We start from the raw sequence: 17,086 nt of genomic DNA, 5'->3' as shown, positions 1-17,086 counted from the left end.
TGGTGCCGTGTCTTCTCACAGTTTTATATTAACAAAATGCACTTACTGTTTAAAAAATTTACAAATGTGCAGTTCAATAAAAGTATAAATTTATTAATATTGCAATATCAGGGGAAATGTGGGACATGTTATTTTTAATATTTTTATTGAAATATAGTTAATGTACAATATGATGTAGGTTACAGGGATATGATATGCTAATTCATAATTTTTAAAGGTTATACTCCATTTATAGTTATAAAATATAGGCTATATTCCCTGCATTGTACAATATATCCTTATAACTTGTTCTATACATAATAGTTTGTCCTTAATTCCCTACTCCGATGTCACCCCTCCCCCCTTCCCTTGCCCCACTGGTAACCATGAGTTTGTTCTCTATATCTGTGAGTCTGCTTCTTTTGTGTTATATATATAGTTTGTTGTGTTTTTTAGGTTCCACGTATAAATGATTTCATACAGTATGTGTCCTTTTCTGTGTGTCTTATTTCATTTAGGACAATGCCCTCCAGGTCCATCCATGTTGCTGCAAATGGCATTATTTCATTCTTTTTTATGGCTGAGTAATAGTCCATACACACACACACACACACCCCCACATCTTTATCCAGTTATCTGTTGAACTGGTGTTTGTTTTGGTTTTTTCCCGGATATACCCAGGAGTGAAATTCCCAGCTTACATGGTAGTTCTATTAATATTTTTAATTTTTTGAGAAGCCTCCATAATGTTTTCCACAGTGGCTGCACCAATTTATATTCTCAGCAACAGTGTACAAGGGTTCCCTTTTCTACACATCCTCACCAACATTATTTGTGTACTTTACGATGGTAGGTGTGAGGTGATGGTAGACGTGATGACAGATGAGGTGATAATCTCATTGTGGTTTTGATGTGCATTTCTCTAATGATTAGTGATTTTGACAATCTCTTCAAGTGTCTGTTGGCCATCTGCATGTCCTCTTTGGAAAAATGTCTATAGTCAGGTCTTCTGCCTACTTTTTAACTAGATGGTTTGTTTTCTTGTTATTGAGTTGTATGAGCTGTTTATATATTTTGGATATTAACCCCTTAACAATCACATCATTTGCAAATATAGGTTGTCTTTTCATTTTATCATGGTTTCCTTTGTTGTGGGCCACGTTATCTTAAATCCTGTAATAGGTGAGTTCTTAGAGGTGATTGCTGGTCCCAGCCAAGTTTTCTCTCTTGACTGTTGCCTTCAGCTCTATCTGAATACTTGACTCTCTATTTCTTACTTCATTTCAGTTATCTTTGTTAGAACCATAACTGTGTAGAATTATTGTACAATAATTTATATTTGGGAGTTTCTTAAATGAAAGTGTCAATTCTTTAAATAATCCTTAAATAACTTCTCTTTGAAACATCTCTAGAAAGTCTTGAGATTCCCTGAAGTGTTTGTCATTGACTGGTAGTCACTGCAGTAGAGCTTGGAATTCCAGGAAAACTTAGCTCTTTTAGAAAACTTAACGTCTTTATTCCACATTAGTACATCACTTGAGAAGAAAAGGAGTGGGATTCTATTTTCTTTTTTCATCCTTTGTATGCACTAATCCTTCCCAATGATGTGCCTATAGAAAACATTTGTCTCTTTCAAAATATCAATGGTGTATGAAGTGGAAGAGGATGTGGAGATCTTTCATCTACTCATGTGTTTATTGATATTTCATTGAATATGTGTCCTGCCTAAGTGTATAAGTAGCTGCTAGGAATCTAAAGATAAATATGACTCTTTGCAGCTTGATAAAAAACTTGCAGTCTTAATGGGAGAGACAGTGGCACAGAGCTCTATGCTATACTAATTCTTAAAAGTATTCCTGGGGTCTTATGGGAATACCCTTCTGGGGCACTGTACCCAATAGGGACAGTGTTTGAAAGCACGAGTTCTTCATTTTCCATGACAGGCCTCTTTAGGGATCTGATAAATTAAGGATATTCTTGTTGGGGTGGTTGTGGACTAAAGTGGTATTATCATATACTGGTCTTGTGCCTGATGATTCGGCGATCATCCTCCAGACATGTTGCTGTCACATTAAGAAAGGGCGAGAGAGGGACTTCCCTTGTGGCCCAGTGGCCACGACTCTGCACTCCCAATGCAGGGGACCTGGCTTTCATCCTCGGTCAGGGAACTATATCCCGCCACAACTAAGAGTTTCCAATGCTGCAGGGAAGATAGAGGATCCCTCGTGCCACAGCTAAGACCTGGTGCAGCTGAATAAACAAACTAGAGAGTAACCCCCGCTCACTGCAACTAGAGAAAGCCCATGTGCAGCAGCGAAGACCCAGCACAACCAAAAGTAAATAAATAAATATAATAATTAAAAAAACACTTTATTTAAAAAAAAAAATGAAAAAGAAAATGCTCAGAGAGTTACATATACACAAAGAAAGAAGTTCAAACCAGAACATTTGGCACAGTAAGAAGGGATCTAAAACATTTAAATCATGCAATTTTGAAATACTTATTAATTGAAATTGATTATCTGAATTATTTACCTATGTGGTAAATGCATGATATTAAATTTGCCATCTTAATCATTTCTAAGTATACAGTTCAGTCATGTTAAGTATATTCACGTTTTTGCACAATAGATCGCTAGAACTTTTTCATCTTGTGAAACTGAAACTGTATTCATTAAGCATGAATTCTCAGTTCTCCTTTTCCTAGCCCTTGCTTTACACTAATAATTCTCAGCCGTGGTTGTTGATAAGAACCACCTAAGGACTTCTTAAGCCTCACTCCAAAGATTCGGATGCAGTTGGTCTGGGTTCTGCCTTTGGCCTTGGCATCAGTTTAAAACCTCCCCCAGTGATTCCAATATACAGCCAGAGCCAGTGCCTTACAACAAGCAGAAAGTCAGCTTGACCGTTTCAGGGGGCACGGCTTCACAGATTTCTCTTTGTCATCTTTCTCTTCGTAATGTAATATGCCATTGTTTCTCATGCTTTCATGTACATACAAATAATCTGAGGATCTTGTTCAACTCTACATTCTGATTCGGCAGGTCTCGGGGTGGGGGACCTGAGACGGCATGTCTAACAAGCTCACGGGTGATCATGATGCTGCTGGTTCATGACCATAATCTGAAAGGCAAGGTGATAAGCAACTTCATGGTATTGTTAAAGTCAGGACGTTTGTGTTGGGGAAAATGGAAGTTTTCAGATATCTTATTTTCCTTCCATAAAATCCTCACAGTCTAATGTGAGGTTAGCTAACTGCAAGGTCATCCGTCTCTCGCATTGTGCTTCCACTGGTACAGATTCTACACCAAAGTGTTGCCATGCATTGTCTATGTCTCAACAGCTCTGGTGATGAAAGGAAAGCCAAAGAATACATTAGCTTACTCTTACTTTCTTCTTTGACATTTCCCGATTTAGATTATCTTCAATGCCTTATATCCATAATCATTGTGGAAGGGTATCTTCTCTTTCATTCCAAAGAATGAAAACTTATGCCAAATACTGAAACAATGGAAAGACAATGATTGTACAACTCCAGATGACACCTTTTATCCATTAGGTCTTCTATTAAAGGAACATCCAACACAAAACAAACTTACCGGTGGAGGAGATGTCATAGTTACTGTAATTGGTGAGAGGTGTGCAAGCTTGAGATGGCTTGATTCAGCAGCTCAGTAGTATATTAAGGTATCCATCTCCACACACCAGTCCATCCAGAAGGAGGAAGCTTACAGAAGAGTGAGGAACCTTCTTTTCCAAAGCATAATCTCCCCTCATGTCTTGCTGTCCACATTCAGCCCTGAAATGGCCTGTGGGCATTTGAATATCCTGTATTGATTGGCTCAAGCATGGGTTATGAAAGGGAGACTTACCTGCTTCCTGTTTACTACTATTTAAATGTTTTTACATAGGCATTTGTTATGGATTAAATTGTGTCCTCCCCTCACATCCCCCGCCCTCCCCAAGATAGATTGAGGTCCTAATCCTTAGTATCTCAGATTGTGACTTAGTTTGGAAATAGAGTTGTTACAGATGTGACTAGTTATTGTTGTTCAGTTGCTCAGTCATGTCCAACTCTTTGCAACCCCATGGACTGAAGCACACCAGGCTTCCCTGTCCATCACCATCTTCCAGAGCTTGCTCAAACTCATGTCCATTGAGTCAGGGATGCCATCCAACCATCTCATTCTCTGTCATCCCTTTCTCCTCCCACCTTCAATCTTTCCCAGCATTAGGGTCTTTTCCAATGAGTTGGCTTTTCGCATCAGGTGGCCAAAATATTGGAACTTCAGCTTCAGCATCAGTCCTTCCAATGAACATTCAGGACTGACTTTCTTTAGGATTGACTGGTTAGATCTCCTTGCAGTCCAAGGGACTCTCAAGAGTCTTCTCCAACACCACAGTTCAAAAGCATCAATTCTTCGTTGCTCAGCTTTCTTTATGAAGTCCAACTCTCACATCCAAACGTGACTACTGGAAAAACCATAGCTTTGACTAAACAGACCTTTGTCAGCAAAGTAACGTCTCTGCTTTTTAATATGTTGTCTAGGTTGGTCATAGCTTTTCTTCCAAGGAGCAAGGATCTTTTAATTATATGTCTTCAGTTACCATCTGCAGTGATTTTGGAGCCCCAAAAAAATAAAGTCTCTCACTGTTTCCATTGTTTCCCCATCTATTTGCCATGAAGTGATGGGACCGGATGCCATAATCTTAGCTTTTTGAATGTTGAGTTTTAAACCAGCTTTTTCACTCTCTTCTTTCACTTTCATCAAGAGGCTTTTTAGTTCCTCTTTGCTTTCTGCCATAAGTTGGTGTCATCTGCATATCTGAGGTTATTGATATTTCTCCTGGCATTCTTGATTCCAGCTTGTGCTCATCCAGCTTGGCATTTTACATGATGTACTTTGCATATAAGTTCAATAAACAGCGTGACAGTATACAACCTTGACATACTCCTTTCCCAGTTTTGAACTAGTCCATTGTTCCATGTGAGTGGGTGTAATTTTTAAAATTGTGGAGACTAGCATGGAATTGCTGTCTTTTTGTTATACCATGTAAAAATGTTTTTAAAAATGGCTCCCACACCTGCATCATTTTGTAGAACAGAATATACTGATGCTAAAAATATAATCATAGAATGCACATTATTTAAACTGAATAAATTTAGTTTCCTAAAAAAATCACCATGTTGTCTTAATTGTTCTCAATCTCGTTGTGCAACACACCAACGGAAACTTAGGGACTGGCACTTGTCAGTGGATCAATGTTTAAGAATCATAGATGGGAAGTTTTGAAGGAATTTATGTGAGCATGTGGCACAGTCTGCTTTTTCTTTTACATATATGGCCCTGTTAGCTGTTTAGAGGCTGGATTGTAAGGGACAAAGAGTAGATTGTAGAGTCGCAATGAGGAGATTGCTGGAGTGGTCTAGGCATGAGATGATGAAGTATTGGTTTAAATTGGGATAAGTAGAACTGAGCCAGGCTGGGCTGGGCTGGGCCAGGCGGCCAGGGTCGCTGCTTCCTTGGTGCTTGGCTGGAGCCCACCAAGCTGTCCATGTCGGGGAGCCGGTGGCAGGGGACTCATTGGGGATGCTCGCAAGCCTGTGAACCTTGCTCTGGCGCCTCCCCCACCCCACCCCCACCTAGCCCTCATCTGCATAGGAAACCCAGGGCCTGGCCTCTCCATCTGGAAAACCTGTGATCTCACCTGCTACCTGGACACCAGCTCCACAGCTTGGCCGGGACCGGTCTGAACTACCTGAGCCCCCCCCTTTCAACGAGCCTGACTTCAATACACCTCAGCTGGGGGCAGAGACTCTGCTCAGGCCCTCTGTCATCCTGGAGGTGTGGCGAAACCTCAAGGACAAACCGCTGTTGACCCAGAACTATGACGCCTACAGCTACCACGTGTTCTACTTGAGTGGCCCTACCTTCAAGGCCATCACTGTCAACCAGTGCCACAGCCGGGCCCACCTCTGCACCAGCCTCTAGGGTGTGCTGGGAGACACGTGGGTGTTGTGGCAGCTCTGGGCTACCCACTGCCCAGCCTCTGCCTGGGACTGAGCCCCCCTGGGCCCCCGGCCCTGCCCACAGTGACTTCCTCCAGAAGATGGACAGCTTCTGGCTGCTGAAGGGGCTGCAGATCTGCCTGTGACACTCGGCCAAGGACTTCAGCGGGCTCAAAAAGAAGATGCAGCCTCCGGCCACTGTAGTCACCCTGCCCCTGGAGGTCTGTGACTTGTAACCTCTGACCTTCCTTTACCACCTTCTCTTTCCCCTCCCCCTTGAAACCCTGCTCCCATGCTGGGAAGGAGAAACCTATACGCCAACGCTCATTGAGCCAGGAGGCCGAAGCCATGAGCCTTTAGCCCTCCCTGGACTTGGAAGAGGATGTGATTCAATAAGACCCATCCACTCCCAGCCTTCCTGACTCCTCCAGGCCTGGGGAAGAGGTGCAGTAGGCCCCATCCCATTTCCACCTGATGTGATGCTCAAAGGAGCCCAAAATGATTGGTGCAAGGCTCTCATAGCTTCATGCTTCCTGCCCACTACTTTCCAGCACCCACCCAAGCCCTCAAGTGGTGCTTCCAGGAAGCGTGCCTGTAGGTAGGGAGTGGGCCACCGTCTCATGTACCTTTCTGGCATGAAACCTTCTGACTGCCATCCTCTCCTTAGATCGGTGTTGCTCCACTTACCCCCAAATAACTCAACACATCCAATTCAGGAAACACACATGGTAGCAAGTCAAAACAGGAAGAGATGGGATTAAAAAGGGAAGAGCTGGGGTCTGCGTTGGAGGTAATAGTGAAAGCAGAGTGGGAGGGACAGACCAGGCACAGGGGTCACCAAGGCAGTCAATGTCCCAGGGTGGCAACCAAAAGGACATTGCTAAGGATTTTCTTGCTAGCTTCAGGACCCTTCCCCTCCACCCTCTTTCCCAGAGTATGTGGGTTGTCAAGGCTGAGGAGGGCAACCATAGCCACAGCCACAGAATTTCCTCAAAGTTTATATTGCAATAGCATTTTGAGGTGTGGGAGCAGCTCCTCCAAGCCCTAGGCCTCAGCCCCACCCACTCATGACTCTTCAGTTTGTTTGTTTATTTATTTGAAGGTGTTGTATATTCAGTTCAGTTCAGTCACTCAGTCGTGTCCGACTCTTTGCAACCCCATGAATCGCAGCACGCAGGCCTCCCTGTCCATTACCAACTCCCGGAGTTTACTCAAACTCATGTCCATCGAGTCTCTGATGCCATCCAGCCATCTCACCCTCTGTCGTCCCCTTCTCCTCCTGCCCCCAATCCCTCCCAGTATCAGGGTCTTTTCCAATGAGTCAACTCTTCACATGAGGTGGCCAAAGTATTGGAGTTTCAGCTTTAGCATCAGTCCTTCCAATGAACACCCAGGACTGGTCTCCTTTAGGATGGGCTGGTTGGATCTCCTTGCAGTCCAAGGGACTCTCAAGAGTCTTCTCCAACACCACAGTTCAAAAGCATCAATTCTTCAGTGCTCTGCTTTCTTCACAGTCCAACTCTCACATCCATATATGACCACTGGAAAAACCATAGCTTTGACTAGACGGACCTTTGTTGACAAAGTAATGTCTCTGCTTTTTAATATACTATCTAGGTTGGTCATAACTTTCCTTCCAAGGAGTAAAATATATTAGGTGATATTTATTACCGAATTTCTATCCTTGTATTAACCAATAAAATGCTTGCCTCAGAAAAAAAATTGGCAAAGGTAAAAATGGAAAAGTATGTGGCAGAGATATTTAGAATGTATGGTCAACAGGACTTAGTTTTTTATTTATTAATAATTCTTAAAAGCAGGGGCATCACAATCACTGGAGTTGAGTGTGTATACACACACATACACATGCCTAGACTTACCCTAGACCTGAATCAGAAGGGTCAACTTGGCTGTATGTATTTTTAAAAGCTACAAGTATGAGTCCAATGTTCACCATTGGTTAAAAACCAATTCATAGATGGTCAACAGAAGGAGAGGGGGTAGCCAAGGAGTGCTCCCAGGTTTCTGAGTTAATGATAGAATGGACATGAATCTGAGCAAACTCCAAGAGATGGTGAAGGACTGGGAAGCCTGGTGTGCTGCAGTCTATGGGGTCACAAAGAGTTGGACACGACTGAGTGACTGAACAACAACAGTGATAGAAATCGTGGAAAAGAATAGCTTGAACTCCTTCAATGAAATTATTTCATTTTATGAAAACAGTATTTTATTGAATAGGCTGAACTCAGTGTAGGCAGTCTTCTTGTTTCTGGAACATCCCTATAGCTTCTTTGGTACTTCTAATACTGAAGAGCAATCTCATTTTCAAGTATTGAAAAATTCATTCCAATCCATTATCCACAAAATGAGACTATGTAAGAAAGCAAATATAGCATAATTATAGTAAGAACAAAAAAGTACCCCTAACAAGAAAGGTGCAAGACCAGAAGAAAGGAAACAAATACTGCTAAAGGACCCTCCCCTCCAAAAAAATCAATAGTGACACATCTTTTTAAATAGAAACTCAATGTCATTAAGTTGTCAGTTCTCTCTATGTTCATTATTGGATATAATCCAGTTCCAATAAAAATACCAGTAGATTTTCTTTGAAACAAGTCATCCTGATTCTAAAGTTTTTGTGGAAAAATCTGCAAGCCAGAAAAGTCTTGAAGATTCTGAAAAAGAAAAAGCAAGTGGAGAGTCACCCTACTGGTCATTAAGATGTATAGTAAAATTGCTGTTGTTTAGTCACTCAATTGTATCTGACTCTTTTGCAGCTCTGTGAACTGTAGCCCTTCAGGCTCCTCTGTCCGTGGGATTTCCCAGGCAAGAATACTGGAGTGGATTGTCATTTCCTTCTCCAGGGGAATCTTCATGACCCATGGATCAAACCTGTGTTTCCTACATTGCAGGCAGGGTCTTTACCACTGAACCACCAGGGAAGCCCATATAGTAAAATATCAATGAGCAAAAATGTGTTTCTGGTGTACACATAGACACACCAGAATAGAACAGAAAGTTCAGAAATAGAACCAGATGCATATAAGAATATGTACATTGACAGCATTCCACTTCAGTGAGCAAAAGGTGATCTTAGGAAATCCAAGTAGCCATCTGGAGAAGACATGTGAGAATGTGCCCATTACCAGGATCAAAGTTTCAAGTATAAAAAAAGGAAACAAAAAACTAGATGAAAATAAGGGATAACTTCCAAAGATTATCAATTTATTTCACAACGTCCAGAAGCCGTAACATTCAGTCATATAAAAAGAAAAACTCAAAACATCTTTATTAAAAAATAAAGTCAAAAGACAACATGGGAAATATGTTATTTGTGATATGGCTTAAAATAAGGACTAACATCTACAATACAGAGAAGATATCTTGCAAATGGTAAAGGGAACGTGTCAATAGGGATAATGGTAAAGAAAAAACTAATGGAGAAGGAGATGCAAATAAACATTTTAACAACATGTGCAACTTAAAGCAAAAAGAAAAATGCATCCATAAAACTGGACTCTCACTAACAACTTTCAGCTCTGTGATCTTGGTAAACTTTGCAGATGTATGTGTTGTTTCAGCAAGCCTAAACCTTGAGATGCGTGCTGGAAGAAGCTTTCAGACTGGTAGGAAGTTTTGCACCTAAAATTCAAAGTCCATAAATGAAAATAAAGAGCAAATACACTCAGTGACGAAAAAAGCAAACCCTGATTTTCATTTAACAGTGAAATGAAATACATTGCCACTCTCCCACCAGACAAAACTGGATGCACTACAAAGTCACATTTTAAAGGATTCAGAGAGCTGTGGAAACAAAGTGGATGAACTGAAATTACAGAAAATGGCAAGTTGTTCCAAAATGACTCGATAATTGCTGGTCCTTTGTTTATCTCGGGGCAGGCTGTAGATCACGCTTGTTCCAGGCAAAGGGCTTCTGCTTGAAGACAGAGAAGCCAGCAGCCTTTTAGCAGTTGCATAGTACTGTAATGACATTGAAATATTAAGGGGTTCTAAAGGCGCATAGTTTTCACCTTGGAATATTTTCATCATCGGTGGCTGTACAAGAAATGGAGGAACTAGCACAAAAACTTTTAAAAGACAAATATCTGAAATATCTTTCAATTGTACAGTGCTGCCAGAGAGGAGCATTGCTTCAAACACATGGTGAGTTTCCCCTTAAAGATATTTCCCAAATTTTAAAGCTGCATGAAGTAGGAGGCTAATGGAGGCTGAAAACATCTGAAAGTCAGAACTATCCGTTAGCTTCTAGGGCCAAGGAGATCTGTATTTACAGAACCTATGAACAGAAATATACCAGAAGGAGACAGGGTCTTACAAAGTTTGCAGTATGTTCCAGATCAAGCTGAATTTCTGATTGGATTGAGTTTATTAGCTACTCACCTTAATTGCATAATAAAAGGGAAACCCTCTTTTCTGTGAAACTTTTGTGGTTTTCCTATTCACACTATCTGGCACACAGTTAAATTTCTAGATGAGCAAAAAGCAAGACTGGCAATTAAGAGGAAAAAAAAATAGATGTGTATCCATGGATGTTGCTGATACTGAAGCTAGCTTATAAGTACTCTAAAATATGGTATAGGATATATTCTAAATAGAGAATACGGACAAAAGAGATGAAAGAACAGATAATTTAAAATGATTGGGATTCTAAATAATCAAAACGAAAGTTTAGAACTGAAAAAGGCAGTATCTAAAATTTAAAGCATCATGTATGAGTTTGGCATCAGAGGGGACATGGCAGGATGTAGGATTAGTGAACTGGGATATGGGTCAATGGAAAATGCTCAAACTGAAGCAGAGGAAGAAAGAATGGAAAAAAGATTAGTGTATACAAGACGTGTAAGACCTACTCAAATGGTTTAACATTCATGCAATTCACATTCTATAGGAAAAGAGAATGAGGCAAAAGCAATATTCGAAGAGGTCATAGTTGAGAATTTGTTTGAAACTGATACAAGACATCAACTCAGGGACTCAGGAAACAAGTAGGAAACTGCACTTAATGTGCATTAAGGAAAAACAGCTGATAAAGTCAAATCTAAAATCTGAAAAAGGGTTAGAGAAGAATACATTGCCTTCAAAAGAACAAGAGTATAACCGACAGTCAGTGTCTTATCAGAAACATTGAAACCCAGAAAGCAACGGAATTTCACCTTTAAACTGCTTATAGAAAATAACTGAGCTGAAAACTATGGATGTAGTAAAAATATGCTTCAAAAATGAAGATAACATACATACATTTTCAATCAAAGACTAAGGGAATTCATTGCCAGCAGACCTGCTCTAAAATATTAAGGGCATTTCTCCAGGCAAGAGCAAAATGATGCTGTATGAAAACATGAAAATTGCAGGAGAGAATGAAGAGCATATTAAAAGATAGTCAATATACGTGAATCAATATTGTACAAAACAGTTATTGTTATGTCTTCAAATTATTTGTAGAATTAAAGTACATTACGACAGAAAAGTGATATTACCAAGATGGCAGAGCAGGACACCCAAGCCTCTGTCTCCCTCCAGAGAACAACAATGAGCAATCCACAAACAAAAATAGCTCTGGGAATATTCAGGAGTCCACTTAGGAAGCTTCAGCAACACAGTGGACCACTAACCTGAAAATAACTGTATGAAAAAAGAGTAGAAAGAACAGCTCCATTTTGCCTGCATCATCCCAGTCCCAAGTGAACACTGCAGTGCCCGGAGGGAGCTCCCTGGCCCAAAATAGTTCCCTTTGCTGGGAAAAGAAAGGAACAAGTGATGAGTGACCAGCTTACCCAGCCTTTCAGGATACTGCACAAAAGACCTGCTTCATTTCACGCTACCCAGAGACTGGCATAGTTGTGACATCTGGAGATGGCTAGGAATATGGAAGATGGGCAGGGGCTACTAGTATCAGCCATGCAGTGGGAGTGAATGTGGTTCCCAGTGACCTGCTCTGCAAAAGACCCCAGTAGCCTTTGCCACTGAGGACCTCAACAAGCCTTGAGGATGCTGCAGATCCCTGCAGCTTTCATCACTGAGGACCTCATCACAGGCCCCAGCAGACCACTCCACAGAAGGTCCCCAAAACTTTTGACATTAAGGAAACCAATGGCCAGCACAACCACCGTGGCCCCCTGCAGCTTCTGTTCCTGAGGGCCTCATTTTGCCTTTGCAGACAGACGCCAGCTGCCTGAGTCCCTTCCTGTTTTCCTCTGTCTTCGCCCAGAACTTGCTGCAGGATGTCCAGGACCCAGGATCTGCACTGACAATTAGCCACAAAACCCACTCCAGTAATCCTTGCCTGGAAAATCGCATGGACAGAGGAGCCTGGTGGGCTGCAGTCCATGGGGTCGCAAAGAGTCAGGCACAACTGAGCGACTAACACACTTGTGACTGTGTGGGTGCATAATGCCAGCTTAGGTCCATGCAGTACCACCCTGTGGCTACCTGCAGCTAGCCCCAGTAGATGCATGAGGGTGTGCCAAAAGTCCAGGCACCTCAGCTGCTTGTATGCCTGGAGCTGGCCCTGCCTCCTTTGACTGGACCTTACTGCCATGCGTGTACTTGCAGCTAGCTCCTGCAGCCACATGAGGGCACATTAAATAGCCTGGAAGCCTGCAGGTACTTCTGTGTCCACCGTTGGCCCCAACCCTTGACATTGGCCCTTGTCACTGTATGTGTCCCCTCAGCTGGCCTCCACCCCCACAAAGGCACCTACAGCCAGTGTCCATAGTTGAACATGTGCACACCACCAGCTCTGGCCAGAACTAATACCAGCCCCAGACCCTCCCTTCTGGACCTGGAGGTATCACTAAGGACCCCAACATCCATTGTAGCCACCAGATACCCTGCAGCTCTCACCACAGTGGATCCTGGAGTTGTCAACGTTGTGATCAATGACTGACTGAGTCGATGAGCAACCTTGCACCGCCCCAGACCCAGAGACACCACATGCCCCCACACTTGGCACCTCACACCACTAGACCAAATGCCACAGCATGCACTGTGAAGGTTTTTCCTTACCAAAATCAGTCTGTTATATCTGGAAGAGGTGACTACTTTGAGTATACAGACAAACAAGTTTACACAGATCACAATGAGTTGAGAAACATGACACCACCAAAGGAATACAGTAAACTTCCAGTAACTGATTGCAGAGAAATGGAGATCCACAAACTGCATGACAGGTAGTCCAAAATAATTGGTCTAAAGTTCAGAGAGCTATAGATGGACAATTTAACAAAAGCAAGAAAAAGATACAAGAACAAAATGAAGTTCAACAGAGAGAAAAAAAAAAACATTAAAAAGACCAAACACATTTTGGAGCTGAGGAATATAATGACTGAAATTTAAAAATGCAATAGATAGTTCCAACAGCAGACTTGATGAAGAGGAGTGAACTATAAGACATTTCATTTGAAATTATCTAGTCAGAGGAGAGAAAAGAATGAAAAGGAATGAAGAAAGCTTACAGGACAACTTAAGCCAAATAATATTATAGAAATCCTAAAAGGAAAAAAGAGAAAGGAGCAGAAAGCTTCTTTAAAGAAATAATGGCCCCAAATGCCCCAAATCTGGGGAAAGATATGGATGTCCAAGTACATAAAGGTCAAAGGTCCTCAATCAGGTTCAACCCAACCAAGACTTCATTGAAACATTGTAATAAAACTGTCAAAATCAAAGACAAAGAGAGCATCTTTCCAGGGAAAGCAAGATCAGCAAGAGAAAAGAAGCTCATTACATACAAGAAAAACCACATCCCAACGCCCAGCCTTCAACATAAGTAGGTTTCTCAGCAGAAATCTTGCAGGCCTTTTCACCTTACTTATAGTTTCCTTTGTAGTGCAAAAGCTTTTAAGTTTCATTAGATCCCATTTGTTTAGTTTTGCTTTTATTTCCAATATTCTGGGAGGTGGGTCATAGAGGATCAACTAAACAAACTAAACAAATGGGATCTAATGAAACTTAAAAGCTTTTGCACTACAAAGGAAACTATAAGTAAGGTGAAAAGACAGCCCTCAGATTGGGAGAAAATAATAGCAAATGAAGAAACAGACAAAGGATTAATCTCAAAAATATACAAGCAACTCCTGAAGCTCAATTCCAGAAAAATAAATGACCCAATCAAAAAAATGGGCCAAAGAACTAAACAGACATTTCTCCAAAGAAGACATACAGATGGCTAACAAACACATGAAAAGATGCTCAACATCACTCATTATTAGAGAAATGCAAATCAAACCACTGAGGTCCATTACACGCCAGTCAGGATGGCTGCTGCTATCCAAACGTCTACAAGCAATAAATGCTGGAGAGGGTGTGGAGAAAAGGGAACCCTCTTACACTGTTGTGGAATTGCAAAACTAGTACAGCACTATGGAAAACAGTGTGGAGATCCCTTAAAAAACTGGAAATAGAACTGCCATATGACCCAGCAATCCCACTCCTGGGCATACATACATACTGAGGAAACCAGATCTGAAAGAGACATGTGCACCCCAATGTTCATTGCAGCACTGTTTATAATAGCCAGGACATGGAAGCAACCTAGATGCCCATCAGCAGATGAATGGATAAGGAAGCTGTGGTACATATACACCATGGAATATTACTCAGCCGTCAAAAAGAATTCATTTGAACCAGTCCTAATGAGATGGATGAAACTGGAGCCCCTTATACAGAGTGAAGTAAGCCAGAAAGATAAAGAACATTACAGCATACTAACACATATATATGGAATTTAGAAAGGTGATAACGATAACCCTATATGCAAAACAGGAAAAGAGACACAGAAATACAGAACAGACTTTTGAACTCTGTGGGAGAAGGTGAGGGTGGGATATTTCAAAAGAACAGCATGTATACTATCTATGGTGAAACAGATCACCAGCCCAGGGGGGATGCATGAGACAAGTGCTCGGGCCTGGTGCACTGGGAAGACCCAGAGGAATCGGGTGGAGAGGGAGGTGGGAGGGGGGATCGGGATGGGGAATACGTGTAAATCTATGGCTGATTCATATCAATGTATGACAAAACCCACTGAAATGTTGTGAATTAATTAGCCTCCAACTAATAAAAAAAATTTTTTTTTAATAAAATAAAATAAAAAAAAAAAAAAAAAAAAAAAAAAAAAACAAACAAACAAAAAAAAAAAGAAATCTTGCAGGCCAGGGAAGAGCAGGATGATATATTCAAATTGGTAAAAGAGTAATCTGCCAGCCACAAATACTTTGCCCAGCAAAGTTGAGGGACTTCCCTATAGCTCAGATGGTAAAGAATCTGCCTGCAATGCAGGAGACCCGGGTTCAATCCCTGGGTCAGGAAGATCCCCTGGAGAAGGAAATGGCAACCCACTCCAGTATTCTTGCCTGGAGAATCCCATGGACAAAGGAGCCTGCGGGGCTACTGTCCATGGGGGTCACAAAGAGTCGGACACGACTGAGTGACTAATACACACACAGAGCAATGAAGGAGATGAAGGAGAGAGAATTACATTCTTAGGCAAACAGAAGCTGAAGGAATTCATCACAACTGGATATACTTACAAGAAATGCTAAAGGAAGTTCTTCAAGTTGAAAAGAAAGAATGCTAAGTAGTAACATGAAATCATATGAAAGTATAAAACTTACCTGTCAAGGTAAATATATAGTCAAATTAAGAGTACACTAATATTGTAATGATAGTATCTGGCTCACTTATAACTTTGGTGTAAAGGTTAAATAATGAAAGTATTAAAAATATAGCTGTAATAATTTGTTATTGGGTATGCAATATAAAAGATGTAAATTGTCACATCAAAAACATTATCTGGAAAAGCAGTGTATTCTTGGTGAGAATGTAAATTGATACAGTCACTTTCCTCAAAAAATCCAAAATGGAAATTTAATTGAAAATAAAAAAGTCATATTATCCATCAATTCTCACTTCTGGGTATATATCCAAAGGACATAAAATCAGTTTCTTGAAGAAACATCTGCAATCTCATGTTCATTTCAGCATTATTCACAGCAGGCAAGATATGTCCATTGATAGATGAATGAATAAAGAAAATGTTACATATATGCAATCCAATATTATTCAGCATTAAAAAAGAAGGAAATCCTGCCATTTGACAACATGGATAACCTGGAGGACATTATGCCGAATGAAATAAGCCTACAGAGAAAGAGAAATATCACATGATCTAATTTATATGTAAAATTGTTAAAGAAAAAAAAAAAAGAAAGAAAAGTATTGATCTCATAGTACCAGAGAGTAGATTGGTGTGTATCAGAGCCTGAAGGGTAGAGGAAAAGGAGAAGTAATTGATCGAAGGGCACAAACTTTCTATTATAAGATGAATAAGTCCTGGGAGCCTAGTGTACAGCATGGTGACTGGAGTTAATGTCTGTTTGAAATTTGCTAAAAGAGTAGATCATAGAAGAAAAAACTAGCTACAGGGAGGTGATGGAAATGTTAGATTGTGGTAATCACTTCACAATGTATCAAAAATATGTTGTACATCTTAAAATATGATTTTTGTTTGAGAAAAATAAGTATATAAATGATTAAAACAGTAATATAAAATGCATTGCAACAATTACAAAGCAGTCTGGAGGGGAAATGGATTTTAAGACTGTTAGGTTCTACTGAAACAGCAATGTAAAGCAACTGTACTCCCAATTTTTTAAAAATGAGTATTAGGTTCTAAACATATCAGGAAAATGAAAAAATAATAGTTTGTATTAGGCTGTAGTAAGCCAAAAAAAAGCATTTTATAATCTATAAGTTAAACACTAAAGATGAATAGATGTTTGGATGGCTCAGAAATTCTACTTCTAGGTACTTACTCAAATAATATATCCCTCTAAAGTCTTGTACACCAGTGTTTCTGTGGCTTCATTATAATAACCCCTGAAGGAAAGAACCCACATGTCCTTCAATAGGAAAACAGGAACCCTATATGCAAGACAGAAAAAGAGACACAGATGTATAGAACAGACTTTGGGACTCTGTGGGAGAAGGCGAGGGTGGGATGATCTGAGAGAATAGCATTGAAACATGTATATTATCAAGTGTGAAACAGATCGCCAGTCCAGGTTGGATGCATGAGAC

General features: G+C 40.7%; 1 protein-coding gene and 1 pseudogene across 1 annotated transcript in view; both read left to right on the top strand.

The window, feature by feature from the left end:
- FANCB (FA complementation group B) overlaps positions 1-17,086 on the top strand; it is a 66,502-nt gene that overhangs the window by 31,145 nt on the left and 18,271 nt on the right. The window lies entirely within an intron of this gene.
- LOC122434881 lies at positions 5,559-6,537 on the top strand (annotated as a pseudogene).

Source organism: Cervus canadensis, chromosome X, assembly GCF_019320065.1.
Source record: "Cervus canadensis isolate Bull #8, Minnesota chromosome X, ASM1932006v1, whole genome shotgun sequence".
NCBI lineage: Eukaryota > Metazoa > Chordata > Mammalia > Artiodactyla > Cervidae > Cervus > Cervus canadensis.
Note: the sequence above shows the minus strand (reverse complement) of the source record. Positions and strands in the feature narration are given on the sequence as shown.